At 41.2% G+C, this 18,144-nt stretch overlaps 1 protein-coding gene across 7 annotated transcripts in view; it reads left to right on the top strand.

Annotated features, from left to right (window-relative positions):
* The window catches only part of LARP4B (La ribonucleoprotein 4B), a 121,006-nt gene that overhangs the window by 15,502 nt on the left and 87,360 nt on the right, over positions 1–18,144 (top strand). The window contains exon 2 of one of the 7 annotated variants that reach the window (XM_063609983.1): positions 12,638–12,728. The exons of the other annotated variants lie outside the window; for them this stretch is intronic. The gene's annotated coding sequence lies outside the window, so the exon portion shown is untranslated. The remainder of the gene's footprint in view (positions 1–12,637; positions 12,729–18,144) is intronic. 7 annotated transcript variants of the gene reach the window in all.

The following is an 18,144-nucleotide window of genomic DNA, read 5'->3' as shown; positions in this document are numbered from 1 at the left end:
TTAGAGTAGTTACAGTTAAAGACACAATTTACAAAGAAATTTGGTTATTTTTGTGGCATACAACAATTTAACATAATAACCATAATTATGTCTGACACATCAAGACATATCAGGATTTCAGAAATCTCATGTAATTTTGGAACACACATTAATAACATGCACACAAATATAGCCCAAAGTTAAACACCGTTTCTTATTTGACAAAGCTTCACATACAATTTAAACATACCAATTAAGCCTAATAGGTCTCTCTTGGACTTCCAGGGGGTTCCTTTTGGAAAAGACTTAATTTTAGAATTTGAAAGTTGATTTTGGGAAATGTGTCAAATATTAAAGGATGTTGTTCAAAATAGAATCACAGGTTGCTATAAAATAATAGTCATTTAGCCAGATAATTGGAATATTTCAAAAAACAAAAACCTTTTTTTTTTTTTTTTTTTTTTTGAGGCAGAGTCTTGCTCTGTCGCCCAGGCTGGAATGCAGTGGCGCCATCTGGGCTCGCTGCAACCTCCACCTCCTGGGTTCACGCCATTCTCCTGCCTCAGCCTCCTGAGTCGCCATTCTCCTGCCTCAGCCTCCTAAGTAGCTGGGACTACAGGCGCCCACCACCACATCCGGCTAATTTTTTGTATTTTTAGTAGAGATGGGGTTTCACCGTGTTAGCCAGGATGGTCTCGATCTCCTGACCTCGTGATCCACCCACCTTGGCCTCCCAAAGTGTTGGGATTACAGGTGTGAGCCACCGTACCCGGCCAAAAAAACAAAAACCTTTACTGTTTTTTGATACTTGGTTTTCTAAACAATCAAAAGACCTAAAAAGACAGCATGAGACCAACAGAATCTTTCTTTTTTTTTGCAGCTTATTCAAAAGGTGAACAAAAGTCTTTTGTTATCCTCATTAATATTATATGAACATCTTGTTCAAAAGAGAAAAATAAATTTTACCTTTGCATCAGTATATTGTCAGTGCTAGAGCCTTTTTTTTCCCCCCCTAGAGACAGGGTCTGCTCTGTTGCCTGGGCTGGAGTGTAGTGGTGTGATCATAGCTCGCTGCAGCCTCAAACTCCTGGGCTCAAGTGATCCTCCCACCTCAGCCTCCTAAGTATAAAGCTATTTTAATAAAACTGTCCATCAAATCTCAATCAGTTTGGACCATGCAAGATAAAATTTCCATAAACTTTTTACAACCACTTAAAATTTTTTATTAAAGAGCAGACCAGTGCTCCGAGAAAAGTCCGCTGTTCTGTCACAGGGGCCCAGACTCTGGCCCTGCATTAGTGTACGTTGTATATTAATGTTCAATTTTAGCAAAACTAAATAATTCTCTTCTAATTTAGCAAGCTTGATTACACACAATATTTTTTTCACAGAATTAATCTTCCACAAATGGCCTACAACTTACTGAAGCCTTTGGTTTTGACCTATACCTCTTTTTTTTTTTTTTTTTTTTTTTTTTTTTTTGCGGGTGTGGGGTGGGTGGGGCACTGAGTCTACCTCTGTAGCCCAGGCTGGAGTGCAGTGGCGTGATCTTGGCTCACTGCAACATCCGCCTCCCAGGTCTCAGTTCAAGCAATTCTCTTGCCTCAGCCTCCCAAGTAGCTGGGATTACAGGCACACGCCACCATGCCCAGCTAATTTTTTTATTTTTAGTAGAGATAAGATTTCACCATGTTGATCAGGTTGGTCTTGAACTCCTGACCTCGTGATCCACGCACCTTGGCCTCCCAAAGTGCTAAGATTACAGGCGCGAGCCACCACGCCTGACGACTTTTTTTTTTTTGGCTGAGTCTTCCTCTGTAGCCCAGGCTGGAGTGCAGTGGCACGATCTCGGCTCACTGCAACCTACCTTTCTTTTTTATATTGGCATTTTACGTTAAGAAAAAAACTTACTTTCCTTTCCCCCTTATCATTTTGACCATACAAAGATCTCTGTGTAAAAGGGAAAAACAATTACTTTCTCTTTTCAACTTCCTTACATCTTTTAAAATATGCTCTGTATATAAAATTGTTTCTTATACCTAATAGTTTTAATTACGTATATTAACTACAATTTTAACTCGTAGTAACTCGAATTTCCAGTGAAAAACCCAGGAAGTAATTTTGAACTGTTTTATACCACATGAAAACAGTATTTCCTCAATTTTTGTTTATAACCTAAATATATTTTGTTTATAACCTAAATATATTTAACTTTTCTGTACCCTATAAATGACATAGATATTTTATGATTATCTATTAACATAACATGGCTTTAAGATTAAATTTTTGAAAAGGGTTTGTGAAACTATGAAAAGTTTGTTTATAAATATCTCATTTACATTCATCTAATTTATTCTTTGTTATTTTTATTTTTTTTTGAGATGCAGCCTTACTCTGTCGCCCAGGCTGGAGTGCAGTGGCTTGATCTCAGCTCACTGCAACATCAGCCTCCTGGGTTTAAGTGATACTCCCACCTCAGCGTCCCAAGTAGCTGGGACTACAGGCGTGCACCGCCATGCTCAGCTGATTTTTGTATTTTTAGTAGAGAGGGGGTTTCACTGTTTTGGCCTGGCCTGTCTTGAACTCCTAGTGATGGGATTACAGGTGTGAGCCACTGCACCCAGCCCTAATTTATTCATTCTTAACAGTTATTATGCTTGAATAGTTCATTAAACAAAGCTAGCCATCATCTCAAGTTATTTCTTTGTTAATCGTTTCTACAGCCTGTGAAGCCCTAGAGTTAAATGAATGAATATTTGCTGATGAGAAGACACAGCTCCTTTCATTAAACTGACAAACTAATCTTTATTTACCAAAGATTTACCCAAATCATGAACTAAAAGACATTTGAGTTTCTATTTGTCTGATGAAATATTTGATTTAAGCACTTGTGTTTTCTTTAAGCTGGTTAATTAGAGGTCATTCATGTATTTTGGTAGTGAAATATCATATATGATACATAAAAGTAAAGACGTGCAGATGTACTAACAGAAGCAGATCTTATAGTTTTATAAGATTTTTCATTTGCTAGTGAAAATAATCCCTCCCGCCGTCTTTAGACTATCAGTCTCTTAATTATCTGTTCCATTCCCCTAAACAATTCAGATTGCTAGGCAACCCTAAATTTTCACTTCCAAAGACATGACTCTCAGGTGAAAACTTACATCCCAAAGCAGAGAACTTAGATCTAAACACTATTATTTGTTGAATCAAAAAGGGATAGTCAGGAATTGCCAGGAAAAGCACCAAGCAAAGGTAAGGTTTGCTCTGTAAACTTTAAGCCAATGTTTTTTTCATTGTAAAAGTTTATAGTGGCTTGAGTGCAGGAAGGGAGATGCCCTTACAGATGTCAGTTTCTTTTATAAAGAGGTTCAGGATAGCTAGCTAAATGTCAGAAAGTCATATTTTGTGTTTTTGTTTTTGATGGGGTCTCACTGTCATTCAGGTTGGAGTGCAATGACCTCTGCAACCTCTGCCTCCCAGGCTCAAGTGATCCCTCCACGTTAGCCTCCCGAGTAGCTGGGACCACAGGCATGCGCCACCATGCCCCGCTAATTTTTTTTTTTTGTCGAGACGAGGTTTCTCCATGTTGCCCAGGCTGGTTTTGACCTCTTGAGCTCAAGGGATCTGCCCACCTCAGCCTCCCAAAGTGCTGAGATTACAGGTGTGAGCCAATGCGCTCGGCCATAGAAAGTCGTATATTGGAGAGCAGTCTGGTTAGATAGGTGGTCTTCCAACCTAGATGTTTCTTGGTTAGATTACTGACTTTAATGAGTGGAAAAAGAAAACATTTGCAGTTTTTAGGGCCTAATACTTAAATTTGAAAAGCAGGCACAGATGAAAGGCAGAGTATCTAAATCAAGCCTGTCCTACCCTCGGCCTGGGATGACTTTGAATATGGCCCAACACAAATTTGTAAATGTTCTTAAAACAGTATGAAGATTTTTTTTTTGCGATTTTTTTTTTCTTTTCTCTCTCTCTCTTTTTTTAAGCATCTCATCAGCTGTCATTAGTGTTAGTGTATTTTATGTGTGGCCCAAGATCAGTGTGGCCCAGGGAAGCCAAAGATTGGACACCCTTGATCTAGATCTTTAAAAATCAAGGATTCCACTTTTAATAGACTGAATCTTGGGTCCCCCAAAGGAGGGAAATGCCATAACACCTGCCACGCAGAGCTTCCACAGTGCTTCTCACTGCAAGGACATTCCCTCAAGGTTGGTGAGTGGCCCAGTCAGCCCACTGTGACCAGTCCATCCCATACGGGAATCTTACCACTTGGTGGTGAGCACTCGTATAACTTCCAAGTGTTCAAACTGCATCTGTCTAAATGTGTAAAGAAACAGTAGCCATCCTGCAGTAACAACTATTCAGTCAGCTGCTTCCCAAACTGCAGCTTTCACCAGTGACCTGTCACCATCGCACACACAAATTCAGGCTCTCTCTCACAGTGTAAAGTAATCCCTAAAGCCCCCGAAAACCATGAAACTGGACAGTGCAATGCAAAAGGGAGCAGAGCTTTAGACCTGAGAGGAAACTACTCACAACTCTTCAGACTCCGTAACGAAAACGGAAGACCCCCCCAGAAGGGGGTGAGTGTTGCCTCTTTCTGTGTTCCTAAGCGGGTCTCAGAGTCATTAGAAGTCTCCTCTAGATTTCTTCATGGATCAAGTATGGCAAAAGGAAGAAGGAGTAGAAGTGTGGAAGGAAACAGAAGAACAAGTCTCAGAGGAACCATTTTAGGGAGATGTTAAGCTTTCTGAAAGGCAAATTAAGTTTTGTATTTTCCTCAACAAAAATCATACCAACAAGACAGGAAGCAAACAGCGATCAAACACATTTTAAGATGAGTTTTAGTTGACTGAAAAGAATTGCCAGAAACAGGATCCAAAAGAGGAAAAAGCAGAAAGGCTTCTTTTTTTCCTTCCAAAAAAAAACAATAGCCAAAGTATCAGCTTTTTATACTTCTGACCATAGAACTCTGAAAAAGAATGTTTTCAAATCTTACTATGAGATTTCAGCACAAACATAAAGTAGGTTTCCCATTTAGTTTTTCTGGTTCTAAAGCCAGCTTTTCTCCCAATTAGGTACACAAATTAATCATTTTAGACACTTAAAGGATCCTCATCTTGGCTACTGCTGCTTACAACTGTCCTGTGTTAGGTGGTTCCACTTTCTAAATATAAGAGTGCCCCGTAAGTGCACGTACATCCAGCTGATGTTTCTACAAAGAGTGCTCAGATTGTAAAGTCTAATTTTGTATAATTTACTAACTTTTGAAAAGGACAAAAGGCTGGGAATGTGTTTAGGGTCTCAGTGTGATGTGTCTTGGACTGTCCCTAACTGCCAGGGGACGGGAGTGCTCAAGCATGGTGTGGGGGACCAGACCCTCACACCCACCTGGAGGGGCAAAAAGGCTGTGTGCTTTTCAGTTGGGAACTAACAGGAGTTGGTCACAAATGAAAGGCTAAGCCCAGATTTTCAAATGATAGGAAACAGCTGCAATCTTAAAAGCATGCTCTGTAAAACGTAACCACCAGTATCTGCCAGTCCTTTATCCCAAACCTCTGCCATGAGGCAGAGGTGGAAAAACCTTGACCCAAAATCCTGGCCCTGAGGCAGAGGCAGAAAGAAGGCAGTTGTCTGTGGAACTCCTTACCCAAATCTCTTGTCCAAAGACAGCAAAGCCCTCACTCTAAAAGGAAAGAGGGAGTTTGAAAAACAGTCCAAGTAAAGTCTAGATGTTCAGCCAAAGAATGGGAGTTCCAATTTCAGGAGACCTCACACAAAACATCACATGAGACCTCCGAAGATGGAGAGTGTCACACTGGTTCCCAGCGCCGCTCTCAGAAAAAGCAAGTGATTGAGGGGAGACATTCTGAATCCTGCTGTCTTACATCATGTATGTCAGCCTAAAATGAAGAAGCCGAGGCAAAATTAATATAAGTAGAGAGTTGATTTGGGCCAAGCCTAAGGATTGCAGCCCAGGTGTATGGATTCAGGTTGCTCTGAGTATACACCCCATTAGCAGAAGTTGGAAGTAGATTTTTAAAGGGAAAAAAGGCAGTTCCTGAGTTTACAAAAAATGTACATCAAAATAACAAGCTGTTGATTGGCTGTATATTGTTCATTGTTGTCATAGATTTCAGGAACATGAAGATAAGGGTAAGGCAGCCAGTCAGGAACAAAACGACTTTAAACAATTGTGCTCAGCATGGATATGGGGCGGGAGGCACGACAGAAGTCCCACACTCATGGCTTTCTGGGCCTGCATACCTCACATAGCTCAACTGCTCTGAGCTATTTTTCTTAGTCACATTGTCTATTGAAGTAGGCATATAACCATAACTGGCCTATAATTGTAATCCAATTTGTTTATAGAATGGAGATGGTACTGCTATGTCTTAGGTAATTGTCATTTGGAATAGTAAACCCAAAGTAAGATTACAAAAAAAATCTTGGAACTTAAATTCTTTTTTTTTTTTTTTTTGAGATGGAGTTTTGTTTTTGTTACCCAGGCAGGAGTGCAGTGGCACGATCTCAGCTCACTGCAACCCCTGCTTCCCGGGTTCAAATATTCTCCAGCCTCAGCCTCCCGAGTAGCTGGGATTACAGGCTCCCGCCACCACGCCTGGCTAATTTTTGTGCTTTTAGTAGAGACGAGGTTTCACCATGTTGGCCAGGCTGGTCTCGAACTCCTGACCTCAGGTGATCCACCTGCCTCGGCTCCCCCAAAGTGCCAGGATTACAGGCATGAGCCACAGCGCCTGGTCTGTTTTGTAAAAAGTACTTTTGTAAGTAACAATTTTAGGGAACATTCATTATATTTTAATATTAAACAATTTGCATTGTTGTCTGGGAAACAATTCTGGTCTGTGGGTGTAATGCCTAATATGTGAAGATTGTTGTTGGATTCTGTGCTTGCAATCGGTGACTTTGACTCTCTGAGCAACTTAGAATTTCCTTTTTTTTTTTTTTTTTTTTTGAGCCAGTCTTGCTCTGTCGCCCAAGCTGGAGCACAGTAGCGCCATCACAGCTCACTGCAAGCTCCACCTCTTGAGTTCACGCCATTCTCCTGCCTCAGCCTCCCGAGTAGCTGGGACTACAAGCGCCTGCCACCACGCCTGGCTAATTTTTTGTATTTTTAGTAGAGACGGGGTTTCACCGTGTTAGCCAGGATGGTCTTGATCTCCTGACCTTATGATCTGCCCACCTCGGCCTCCCAAAGTGCTGGGATTACAGGCATGAGCCACTGCGCCCGGCCGCAACTTGGAATTTCATAGCTCCCATGCCTGCCGTTTGGCTGTGGTGTGTAACACACGCTGTGTGCCAGGCACTGTGCTATCTCTTTTGGGTGTCCCCCGAGGGAGGAGAGGTGGGTTGGCCCCTCGCCATCTGGCAAGGGAGGCCCCCCCCATGCTGCAGCCTGCACTCCTTGACATTTCCTTTTCTTGTTTGTAGATGAACTTGGAGGAGTCCTGGAACTTCTGAATTCTGTATCATAGCTTTCAGTATATTTTGAAAAGGATTTTTTGACCTTTCCCTCCTGAAGAAAAAACGGTTTTTCCTCTGCTCTCGCGTCACAACAATCAACCCAGAAGAATTCTGTGACTGCTGGTCACCAAGAAGTGTGTGGGGATTTCTCCCCACCAGCAACCAATCAGTTTTACAGCAGACACCAGTGGGACACCCTCCCCTTCAGTCTCAACACTCTACCTGGAGATAGTGTCAGGTTCCACAGGATGAGGGCTCAGTCCTACAAGACTGCCCCTTCTGATGCCACTCCCATGCCACAGGTTGTTTACCCATGCTTCTCAGGATCCCCATGGCCCCCTCTTTGGTTCCATTACTTTGCTTGACTGATTCACAGAAGTAAGGAAAACATGTTTCCTGGTTTATTTTGAAGGATATTACAAAGGATGCAGATGACGAGATGTGTAGGGCAAGGTGTGGGGGAAGGGCAAGGGGCTCCCATGCCCTCTTTGGGCTGCCACCCTTTAACAACCTCCATGTGTTCAGCTATCTGGAAGCTCCCCAAACCTTGTCCTTTTTTTTTTTTAATTGGGTTGGAGTCTTGCTCTGTCACCCAAGCTGGAGTGCAGTGGCATGATCTCAGCTCAGGCTCACTGCAACCTCCGCCTCCCGGGTTCAAGTGATTCTTCTGCCTCAGCCTTCTGAGTAGCTGGGATTACAGGTGCCTGCCACCAGGCCCAGCTAATTTTTGTATTTTTAGTAGAGATGGGATTTCACCATGTTGGCCAGGCTGGTCTTGAACTCCTAACCTCAGGTGATGCGCCCGCCTCGGCCTCCCAAAGTGTTAGGATTACAGGCGTGAGCCACCACACCCAGCCTAGGGTTTTTGTGGAAACTCCATTACATAGGCATGATTGCTTAAATCATTGGCCATTGATGATCAGCCTTCTGCCACTTTCCCCGACCTGGAGATTGGGAGTGGGCTGAAAGTCCCAACCATCTAATTCTGCCTCCGTCTTTCTGGTGACTAGTTTCCATCCTGAAACTACCTTAGGACTGCCAGCCCAGGCATATCATTAGTATACAAAAAGACATTTATTATTTTGGAGATTCCAGGGAATTTAGGAATTCTATGCCATGAAATGGGAGGAAGACCAAATATATGTATGTTTCACAATCTCACATCCCCCAATACAAATAATTGTTTTAGTATGTGTTTGCCACTTCGGAACTTCTTTAGTGATTTGTTTTGATAATTGAAAATTTTAAGTCATCACTTTGTATTTACCTCTTTTGTATGTTTAGATCCCAAGTGCATACTTAAACGGACGTGCATGTATGCATATGCAAAGTCTAGAGAATAAAGTGAAAATGAAAATTAACTCAAAGTAATTTTGCCCTCAGCTGTGAATATTGCCTTTTCCCTTATTACACCACTCGGAATGTGCACCAGCAGAGGCCATTCTTTGGACTCATCCCATTTTCTGGGCTTCGTATTTTAAATGCTAGTTAATTTTTCCCATATTTGTTACCACAAGATAATAAATTATTAATGTATTTACTGAGATTTTCCTCGTTTAGGTACTGTGTTAGGGATAAAACAGTGAACAGGGTAGACATATTTCTGACCTCCGAATGCTAAAACTTTTGTGTTGGAGTGAGGATGTTAATTTGATATGCTGTATTCCTGGGTGTAAAGGTTTGCAGGAGTATGTAGAATAACCAACCCAGGCTTTGTGGGAGGATGGGGAGAGCATCTCAGTAGCTGTGGTTCTTTTCACTTTATCTTGGTGCAGCCTGTCAGGAGGTTTCAGTTGCGAGTCCCTCACTTTAGGGAGGGCAGTCTCTGGAAGAATCTGTGGAGTTCAGGGAGATGGGAGGAAGGGAGATGGTTTAAGAAACTGGGTGGTAGTTCAGTTCAGATGGTGGTTTTCTGCACAGTTTCATGATGGGGATAGAAACTTACTTGAGCAGAAGTTAAAGCTGTATTTGCAAGTTTCTTCCTTGGGCACTTGAGTCAATGATATGTCCTTCAATAAGAGAGATTGGTTATCAGTTCGTATTTGTTTTAAATGAGAAGTAGGGAATTGATTTTGAGAACTCTGTAGGATCATAAGATGTTCACTGGGCATTCGCTTAGATAATTTTGTGCTGAAATTGAACATATGGTTGTGAACAGAAGCCATGAGAAATGGGGAGCACAGGAGCATAACTCAAGGAGACAAGGAGGTAGACTCCTTTGCACACATGCCGTGGCCCGTCACCAGGATCAGTGCTGTCGTGGATCCGTGCATACCTGTGGGTTGCACCACACTGGGGCTGGGCTTCTCTTCAGCAGGGCTGTTCCCTCTTCCCACCAGTGGAATTGTGTGCTTACCAAAGCCTGGTCAGCTTCCAAACTTGTTCATCGATCGTACTCATTCGTGCAGCTGTGTGATTTAATTAATATAAATTGATCAAAGTAGTGTAAAAGCAGTTACTCATTTGAAAACTTCGGAGTACCTCAAAAACAAATCACAGAAACTGCTGATGAATTAGGTATAAAGATAAGGATAAAAACTGAAGAAGAGTCATAGAAGCATTGTACTATTCAGAGTGTTTTCTGGTCTCTCAGCTGCACTTTAAAAAACAATGAAAATCTCTGTTGATGCATTATGGATATAATTTATGTGAGAAAGAAAGAATATCTAATTGACCAAGTCTCAGAAAAAGGCCCACGTGAATGAAGATGTATAAAATAACTAAATGTCTTTATAATTGCCTATTTGGTTTACTGTTTCTTTTGATTGCCCAGGGCAAGAGAGCTTTTGCCCTCCTTAGTGCAGGAGAGCATTCCTGAGAGGCTGAGGAAAGGCTGAGTGGAAGAGGGTGGAGTGGGCTTCAAGGGAAAGGCTGGTCTGTTCCACCGTGCTGAGAGGTCCTCCCTGCCCAGGGGGCTGGTGCTTGTAGAAGGAACGTTTTCTGGGAGGTTGGAGATAGAAACAGTTGAGAGCTGCCTCCTCAGCAGGAGGCCAGGAGGACATCCAGTCCCGTTGATTCTGCCCTCCTTCCCTGCTCCTCAGCTCCTCCCCTGCTCCTCAGCTCCTCCCCTCCCCACCTTCACTTTCTTTTGTGACAGAATAAGCTGTTGAAACAGTGACAGGGAAGGATTGAACATAACAGGGAAAAAAAAAGCGTAATTGCAAAGATAAGAGTAAATGAGATCTGGACTGGGGATGGAGGGACTAATGAAGATAGGATCCTGACTTTGGTCAAGTGTTTTATGTCTGCTCTGTGTAGATTCCTGGTCTTGACTTCTGAGGTGTGATTTTCAAGAGCTATATAGGATTATTATAATTGTTATGGAATATTTCCCTTTCACCAAAGTGCTAAGAAATATGTATCTATTAGGAATATTAAATTCAAGAAAGGAAGACTTCACATTAATGCATATGTAAAATAAGGTGTATTTTATCACCACTTATAACACTGTTAAATGGCATTCAATTATTAAGGAAGGTAATTTGCGTGTTCAGATAATAAGACTTTAGGGAATGCCTCCAGGGCTGTATTAATAACTTCAGGAAGACATTTTTATAACTATAGGTGGAGTATCCCTTATTTGAAATGCTTGAGGCCAGAAGTGTTTTATATTTCAGTTATTTTTGGAGTTTGGGATATTTGCATATACATAATGAGGTATCTTGGGGATGGGATCCGAATCTAAACACAGAATTGTTTCGTATACACCTTATACACATAGCCTGAAGGTACTTTTATACAGTGTTTTAAATAAATTTAGCGTGAAATGAGGTCTGTACATTGAACCATCAGAAAGCAAAGATGTCACCATCCCAGCCACCCATGTGGACAGTCTGATTGCTTAATGTCACCGTCGTGCCTGGTTCTGGATTTACATGCTACCAAGTGGCAGTCATCTTCTTACGCTTGCTCACATGGGAGTACTCAGCAATAAAGAACATGACATAGCATTAATACAGTGAGGAAATGATGTGCTCAGGTAACTAACCAGCCCAGTAACATCGCCACAGTACCTGGATCTGCCGTCAGATAACAGCAGCAGCAGACTTTTCTGTCTCCACCTGCGATGCTGTGTTGTGATTAAAAGGTCACTGTACACTGTGTTTTATGTATTTTTATTTTATTTTATTTTGAGACAGTCTTCCTCTGTTGTCCAGGCTGGAGTGCAGTGGCATGATCTCGGCTTAATGCTCCTCCCCGCCCCCCAGGCTCAAGTGAGCCTCTTGCTTTAGCCTCCCAAGTTCCTGGGACTACAGGCACATAACACCACGCTTGACTAATTTTTATATTTTTTATAGAGACAGGGTTTCACTGTTGCCCAGGCTGGTCTCAAACTCCTGAGCTCAAGTGATCTACCTTTCTTGGCCTCCCAAAGTGCTGGGATTACAGGTGTGAGCCACTGCACCCAGCCTATTTTATTTATCTTTTAGGGGACAGAGTCTCGCTATGCTGCCCATATTGGTTTTGAACTCCTCAGCTCAAGTAATCCTTTTGCCTCAGCTTCCTAAGTAGCTAGGACTACAGGTATGCATCATTGTGCTTGGATTGTGTTTAATTTTCGTAGGTGAGAAGAAACATCAGAATTCTTCACTTGTGATGTCATGTTGGTGCTCAAAAAGGTTTAGATTTTGGAGGATTTCAGATTTCAGATTTTCAGATTAGTGCTGCTTAGCTTGTATTCTGTCAGTGTTGAGTGTCAAGTTTTTTTTTTAAATGAAATCAGTTTATGTATCATTTCATGGTTCTCTGACTCATTGTTAGGAACAAATATGTCTTCCCATTTGAGCTGCACAGGATTAAAGCAGCTCTGAGCTGCTTCCCAGCTCTGACATTTTGCCACTCTAAAAAATGAGTTTACTCACCACTTCCCCATCTTACTCTTCGAGTATTATGTATTTTCATTTGAAAACTGTAGTTTTGTGATTATGAATTGGAAAGCTCAATAGAACATAACCTGTATTCCTTGAAGAAATGCAGGATCCATTGGAAATGAGGTGGAGAGAGACCTTTTCCACCCAGCAGAGTGAAGCGGTGTACTCTACAAGGTGCATTCCTGACAAGGAAGGCCCTGTGTGCTGTACTGCCAGTTCTGGCTTTTCCTCGGTTCAGGTGTATGCCAATGCTACTATGTTTGTCCATCAGCATTTTTGTTTTGTTTTGTTTTCAGATGTAAATGAGAGGAAGCAAAGATTTTTATGGAGACTATCAATAATCTCAAGAAAATACTCACATATTCAAAATGGAATTAAAGCTGCGCAGTAAGATAAGTTTATATATGCAATTCCTTAAGGTAAAAGTAAATTATAAAAGATTGAATCAGGCAGTTCTGCTTTTTGTCCAAAAGGTAAGATTGCATGTGAAACATCAACAGGAAGTTGCCTTTTCCCGCTGTGGACTCTGGGTATACTTTGTTTGCCATCTGTGAGATCAGTCCATGGCTGAGAGATGGCATAAGTGAGCAGGAGTGCAGCAGTGAGCAGGTGGGTCTGAAGGATGTGGAAGAGTGGAAGTAGGGGACGCTTGCAAGTCAGGAGAGGCTTCCTGGGCATCCAGCACACATTGTGCCAGGTTAGGTTGAATCTTGTTTGTCCAGGTTGACATTCTCAACATGAGAAGTAATTTCTAATGGAATAAAATGCTGATGGACAGAAAAATGGAGGTTAGAATATATTCTAAACAGACTGGACAAAAGAGGCAACTAGCTTTTCAACCAGGTAACTTAACATCTGTGTTAGAAAGATTTTAGACTGGGCCCAGTGGCTCACACCAGTAATCCCAGCACTTTTTGAGGCCGAGGTGGGCGGATCACTTGAGGTCAGGTTGAGACCAGCCTGGCCAATATGGTGAAACCCTGTCTGTACTAAAAATACAAAAACTAGCTGAGTGTGGTGGTGCACACCTGCAGTCCTAGGTGCTTGGGAGGCTGAGGCAGGAGAATCACTTGAACCTGGGAGGTGGAGGTTGCAGTGAGCTGAGATGGCGCCATTGCACTCCAGTCTGGGCAACAGAGTGAGACCCTATCTCAAAATTAAAAAAAAAAAAAGATTTTATGTTTCTGCTTCAACTTGAGGTTAAATGAAGTGAACATGCTGCAGCTGTGCCCTGCTTAGACTGCAGATTTTGGTTTTGGTGCTTCCTGGTAGTCCAGTATTTGACAAAGGAAGCTATGTGAATTAGCTAAGCTTGTGTCCTAAAAAGATACTCGTAATGTAGTTGTCAACTTTTCTATTTGCTTTTCCCCTTGTGAAAATGTGTGAAAAGATGTGGAAACCCTTCTGAAGAAGCTCTTTACTGGAAAAGGTATGGCACGGGATAAAAGCAAGAAGTGGTACTCTGAGGGCCGTGATTCGCCTGCTGCAGCTTAGGACTTGTGCAAAACAATGTTCTGTGCATTTGGTTCAGATACTTTATTTAAGCTTCTTTATAACCAAGTATTAGAGTGGTGGCTTTTGAGTTCGTCAAAGGTTTAATGAGTAAAATGCTCTCCTAGCCAGAGGGTTAATGAGATGATCTAAACTCCAATTTTGGTGGTTGTTTTGTATTATGTTTTAGTAAGAATCCTAGCTAAAATGGTCTTTTCAAAAGAGTGTACTCTCCAGAAGATAATGTCGTAGACCCAGTCACAGGCCTTAACGATGGAGGGGACTGCTTTCCTTTTTTGTGTGTGTCAACTTAGTAGACACGTTCTAAATTTAAAAATGGGAAGATTTTGAAAGTATATTATTTGGTGGTCTTCTCATGTAGGTACTTTTTCAGTCAGATCTTGCTAAGAAATAAGTTTTTCTATCTTGTGTCTGATTATGTCCTCCTTAGGAGGAGAACCAACTCAAACTAAATAAAACTCACATTTTCTCACTGCTGTTTTTTCAGTAGAAGCACTGATGTACACGTATAAAGGACATTTTACAAAATTAATCTTGAAATTTATTGGCAACATCTCCTTAGGAATACTCCAGTGCTGAGTGCCAGTTTAAATGCATAATTAAACAACTACTCTACTGAGATTGGGTGCATTTCTTTTATCTGTCAGTATCTTTGAGTGACACATTTACTATAAGAAGATGAAACGAAAAGAATGGTATATCCTAGAGATACTGAATCTTGAAAAAAACAAAAGACTAAAATAACAGTTTTGTTGGAAGCAGCAGTCTGTTGCTCTGTAAATGTTGCCGCTATTCAAGCTTACAGATTGACTTGAGTATATGATCTGTATAAGGTACATGGAAGGAACGTAAAATAATCTGCCCTAAGGTGCTCTCAAATTATTCTATTGTAAGATAAGAATGTGCATTTCAAATACACATTACAGAGTGGTGCTGGCAGCTGTGAGATAAACCATATCATCCAACTAACAGCACAAAGCAGATGAATGAGGAACTATAATTCCTATTATATTTTATTTTCTGTGCTTCTCTATTTAGATGTGGACATGTGGGAATCATAATGAAAATTTCTATTAAGAAATAAATCCTTCTGCTGGGTGCGGCGGCTCACTCCTGTAATCCCAGCACTTTGGGAGGCCGAGGCAGGCGGATCACGAGGTCAGGAGTTCGAAACCACCCTGGCCAACGTGGTGAAACCTCGTCTCTATTAACAATACAAAAAATTAGCCGGGTGTGGTGGCAGGCACCTGTAATCCCAGCTACTCATGAGGCTGAGGCAGGAGAATCGCTTGAACCCAGGAGGCAGAGGTTGTAGTTAGCCGAGATTGTGCCATTGCACTCCAGCCTGGGCAACAAGAGCAAGACTCTGTCTCAAAAAAAAAAAAGGCCAGGCACTGGTGGCTCACACCTGTAATCCCAGCACTTTGGGAGGCTGAGGCAGGCAGATCATGAGGTCAGGAGTTCGAGACTGGCCTGGCCAGTGTGGTGAAACACCGTCTCTCTAAAAATACAAAAATAAGCCAAGCGTGGTGGCGCATACCTGTAGTCCCAGCTACTCGGGTGGCTGAGGCAGGAGAATTGCTTGAACCCGGGAGGCGGGGGTTACAGTGAGCTGAGATTGTGCCACTGCACTCCAGCCTGGGCAACAGAGTGAGACTCCTTCTCAAAAAAAAAAAAAAAGAAATATATCCTTTTTTAGCTGGGTTTTGTGGCATGCTCCTGTAGTTCCAGCTACCTAGGGAGCTGAAGCAGGAGGATCACTTGGACCCAGAAGGTCGAGGCTGCAATGAGTTGAGATCGGGCCACTGCACTCCAGCATGGGTGAAAAAGTGAGACCCTACCTCAAAAAAAAATCCTTTCCGATCCTAGAATGCTATGACTGTGCTTTTTATTATTATTATTATTATTGTTTTGAGACGGAGTTTTGTTCTTGTTGCCCAGGCTGGAGTGCAATGGCACGATCTTGGCTCACTGCAACCTCTTCCTCTCAGGTTCAAGCAATTCTCCTGCCTCAGCCTCCCCAGTAGCTGAGATTACAGGCGCATGTCACCATTCCTGGCTAAGTTTTGTATTTTTTAGAAGAGACGAGGTTTCATCATGTTGGCCAGGCTTGTCTCAAACTCCTGACCTCAGATGATCCACCCTCCTCGGCCTCCCAGAGTGGTGGGATTACAGGCGTGAGCCACTGTGCCTGGCCATGATTGTGCTTCTAATGATTTGATTTAGCTTCTGTGATCATTTTTTTTTTCCTGATCAATTTATGTAGCTTCAAAGGGATCAAAGTCTGGGTGGTAAACTTTTCTACAAATTATGTTTGGACATTGAAAGTAACACATTTGGACTTTTTCTAATTGATTCCCAAGATTATATAGTACTTAATTAAGGCAATCTCTAACATTCTTAACAGCCCTTTTTCCTTATTTAGGTAAATTTCTGTTTACTTATCTAGTTGAATATTCATTTACTGATTTTTGTAAAATGGTCTTAATTATGTTGGAGTTCTTGGAACACATGTCTGTCTAGGAGCATCTCGTGCTGTGCATCTCTGCTCATGCGCCATCCCTTAACTCATTGTTCCTAATCATAGACAACTAGAGTTAGAAGATAACTTAGCAAACTTTACAAATAAAGAAATGGAATACTTAGACAACACTGTAGTAAAACTGCATGTATTTGAATGTTACTAACAAAAGGAAGATGATCAAGGTAAGTTGTAATATATCATTGGTAGGATATGTATTTCTGTCCTGTTCTCAGTATCACTGTGTGCTGTAGATAAGAAGATAAAATACAGGGATGCCTGTGTTCAGGAAAAGGCAATAGAATGTGCAGAACATGGCAGATAGAACAGGGAGTAATCTGTTGTGAGTAGGGAGTTTCTGACTTCAGAATAATGTTTTTAGATTCAGGAGAGAGGTTATGTATTTGGCTCCCATACAGCACACTCTCATGGGAAATGTCTATTCTAAAGTCAACCCATAATGCACAAATCATCAGTATACTTGAAGATGCCCGTGTAAGGTACATTGTATTTAATATTATCACTGATAAAATTGATCCAATATCAGTTTTATTCTGGCGTTGAATCAAATCACTGTTTTTGTTGTATAAAAAGATAAGTATTTAGCTTATATTTAAATACCATATTGTAAGAAAAAAGATGCTTATCTTTACATGCTAAAATCATGATCTGTACATTGGTGCAATGAATATTACTGTAAAAGGGAAGAAGGAATGAAGACGAGCTAAGGAAACTGTAGGTGCACTTCTCTGAGGTCGTGTTACAATGAAACATTCACCCACACGCAGGGATTGATAGAGTGAATTGCCTGTAGTACTTAAATGATCTCCAGGCACATTATAGTTGAATAGCAAAATTATATGTGCATTGATACAGCCTCACTGAACTTAGTAGCTTTGTGACCTTAAGTTATCCCTGATCTTAATTTCCTGCTCTGCTAAATAGGCATGGAACCTAATTAACAGAATTAAGTTTATTTGGTAACATACGGAGAAAGCACTTAGAATAATCCTTACCAAATCCTTACCAAACTCATTCTTTTTTTTTCCCAGGTTTCTGATTCAGAGACAAATAATTTGTGTTTCCACATTACCCTTTCGTACCAGAAAAGAATTACATGCTGTTTAGGAAATGCCTCTTTATTTTGATTTTCTTAGAAATTATCAAGTTCTGAAATTACAATTTTTGCTGTTATTTGAAAATCCAATGAGTTATGCCAGACACATGTACAAAAGGGAGGCTCTTAACCTGGTAGTTTATTATTTGGGTTGTTTCTAATTTTTGGCTATTATGAATAATGTTGCTTTGAAAATTCACATACAGGTTTTCGGGCAGATACATGTTTTCAGTTATCTGTGATATATCCCTAGGAGTAGAATGACTAGGTCATATGGTAACTCTGTGTTTAACGTATTGAGAAACTGCCAGACTGCTTCCTATAGTGGCTGCTCTGTTTTATATTTGTACCAGCAGTGTGTGTGAAGATTGTAGTTTCTGTATGTACTTGCCACACTTGCTATTAAATCTTTCTGATAGTAGTCATCCAAGTGGATGCAAAGTGGTATTTTTGTTTTAATTTTCTGTATTTACTTCATTTTATGTAATTTCATTTCAAAGTGGTATTTTGTGTTTTGATTTGTATTTCCCTCATGACGAATGATGTGGACGATCTTTTCATGGGCTTGGTGGCCATTTGTGTATCTTCTTAGGGAAAATGTTCATTCGGATCATTTGCAAATTTTTTTTTTTTTTTTTTTTTTTTTTTTGAGA

Source organism: Symphalangus syndactylus, chromosome 10 (assembly GCF_028878055.3).
Source record: "Symphalangus syndactylus isolate Jambi chromosome 10, NHGRI_mSymSyn1-v2.1_pri, whole genome shotgun sequence".
Taxonomy (NCBI): Eukaryota; Metazoa; Chordata; class Mammalia; order Primates; family Hylobatidae; genus Symphalangus; species Symphalangus syndactylus.
This window is presented reverse-complemented; position numbering and strand designations above follow the sequence as displayed.